Consider the following 3176-nt stretch of genomic DNA (forward strand, 5'->3'; position numbering starts at 1 on the left):
GTGGAAAAATTATAAATAAACAGAAAAATAAAATTAAAAAGGGATGAAATAAACACATTTATTTTGTGCCAAGTACTGACTAGCTGTGAAATATAACAATTAATTTCTAGCAAAATAAATTAGCCAGCCTAATTAAAACAATATATATATATATATATATATATATATATATATATATATATATATATATATATATATATATATATATATATATATATATATATACACACACACAAAAATAATCTGAAGCAGCTATGTAAGAAATCAAATGACATGATTTAAGCTTTTTAGCAAAATGATCACTATTTGTAATGTTTAAAAAATGTACACTACGACATATCATAATAACAAATAATATTTTTTGCATCAAAACACATGTGAATATATATGACAATAAGGTCCTAGCTAATTCAAAACCATGCCTATTGCATGCAAGCTGAATGCGATTGGTGCAACATGAAAAGCAAAAGAAAGATGAAATCTTGCAGACGAGAGATATGGACATTTTGAAAGGGATTGCAGAGATGCTTTTCATTTCAAAAGTGTTTTTTCATTGCCAGAGGCAAATCAACTAAATGGATGTCAGTCATTTCATTCGGCACGGCGAGCAGAACGCTTTTCACCAAACCCTGCGATTGTGTTTCTCCGTTTTTATTCATCTGCAGTTGGCAATATGAGAAAATATGGTGCACGCGCATGCAACCCTCGGATGTACACAATTTATATAAGCACAAGGGGTTCATATTAAACTGATTGGTCTGTTCTGGAAATGGGGTGAATCGTTCGAGATGCAATGGGGCAAATCTATGCTCCAATAGACCACTTTGAGAATTAAATGTCACATTTTTAATGCTTCCATTACAACGTTGAAATATTTAGCCTGCGTGCATTAATGTCGCTCATGTAGAGCATCTAAGCACTGTGTAAAGACACTTCCTGTGCATTTGTTGGGCCACCTGGGATGAAACGGCTTCTCTCTATTGCTATCAATGTAATAACGGTTTGTGATGAGTGAAATATAGAGAGAACCTCACTGTCACCTTTCTTCAAATCTCTTTCTGCTGAGAATATTCAATTGAGTTTTGCTTAAGTATGCAGATTTTGACAACAAGAATTAAAGGAATAGTTCACCCAAAATGAAAATTTGCTCAAAATTGACTCATCCTCGGACCACCCAATATGTAGACGAGTTTGTTTCTTCATCAGATTTATAGAAATATAGCAATACATAATTTGCTCCCCAATGGTTCCAAAGCAGTGAATGGGTGCCGTCAGAATGAGAGTCCAAACAGCTAATAAAAACATCACAATAATCCACAAATACAACAATCCACAGCACTCCACTCCATCACTCTTGCTTACAAGAGTGGGGGTTGAATAATTTTGACTGCAACTGTACATGGTAAAGCACGAATGCATTATACACATGAAGCTGCTTTTATCATGAGAAGCCCCAGATAAATTCATATGACCTCACCAAATTTTCCTGAAATAAACTGAGTGAAAAAAAAAGAATCTAAAATAAAATAAAATCCTGATTAGTTGACATATAACAGGGTTGAAATAAATGTGGTTATTAAAATATATATATACATAAATCAAAATCCTAATTAGTTGGCATATTTGAAAATATAAAGGTTAAAATAAACAGAGCTCACTAATATATATATTAAGCCAAGAAACTAGCAAATTTGAAAAATTAATGACATAATTGTAAGTGACCAATCAAAATGATGTATTTAAGAGTCATAAATAAAAATAAGGATGTGTAGTAAACGTATTACTATTTGCCATGTTTAAAAAAAATGTATACTACAACTTGGCATTAAACTCATAACTGCTGTTTATAACAAACCACTGCTCCAGGGTTGTGTTCACGGTGTTTGGGGGGGAATGCACAGATTCTGAGTATGGGACACCATTCTTGGCCGGGTATCATGTCCTTTTCCTTTAAAATAATAAATCTGTAAAGCTGCTTTTATATAATGTGCCTCTTGAAAATAGCTATACAAATAAACATGATTTTTAAATATTTCCTAATAATAATAATAAAAAAATTGACATTTACTGATGTTGATATATATATAAAAAATTTAAAGTACTGAAAATTGTCAAAATGAAGGCCAAGAAATGTACTCTGCATAACACAAACAGTTTGGAAAGAGACATACAGAAACAGAAAGACAGCATCCAGTAAAAGCTCACAGTGCATGAATTATGAGCAGGACGAGGACGGTGCTGGATGGTGAGGAGGACTGATTGAGATGTCCACTTCCGGCTCACTGGTTTGATATTTCCATCCCGGACAGCGAAGGAGACCCTGACAGTCGGCTGTTGGAAGCCAGCTGTTTTCATGCTTTGAGAATTCCAGAATGTGCAGCCAAGTTGAAGGACTGTTAGGAGATTATTAAGCAAAGTGACATGCAGAAAACGTGAATCTAGTAGAACGGATGAAGAGTTTCGGCGGCCCACATGCAGCAGATCTTTGGCACGCAGTCAGCCGTGAGCGTTTCAGCATCAGTGCTGCTGTAACATCACATCCGAGTTAATCAAGTAACATTAACTTAATCCAACGAGAATGTGAAACACACACAGTCCTGTAGGGCAGCGTTTCCCAATCCCAGTCCTCCATCCTTTTACTGCTGCCTCTTCATTGTGTTGATTTTTTTTTTTTTTTTTTTTTTTTTTAATTGCATGGAAGACGTCACTTAACTCAAATGAATCTCAGGTTAACTTTAAACAAACTAGCAATAATACACATAAGCATGCTCGAAGTACGCAAAAACTATTTTAAATCCTCAAAAAGTAACACGACCTCACACCTTTCTCAAATTCAACAATTAATTTCCCAATTGAGTCCTATACAAATCACATGCACAATTTTAAGCAAACTGAATGTAAAGTAATGGAAGTTGTGACAAATTGTTTAAGAACCTCTTTTGCTCTTTTTAGATAGAACTACAACTGAAGAAGTTTTCCTTTGTTTCTTTTAAAAGATATGAATACAGACAACAATGCCGTCAAAACGATCCTTGTTCACACAGATGCACGAAAATGACTAAAACCGCTGTATAATGCATGCCAGTATTGGTGATGCCACTTAGTAAAGAAATTTGTGCATGCATACAGTTTACACATCAACGTCACCAAGATTTCACAAATTATTTTTTATAATT

This window comes from Carassius auratus, chromosome 23 (genome assembly GCF_003368295.1).
Source record: "Carassius auratus strain Wakin chromosome 23, ASM336829v1, whole genome shotgun sequence".
NCBI lineage: Eukaryota > Metazoa > Chordata > Actinopteri > Cypriniformes > Cyprinidae > Carassius > Carassius auratus.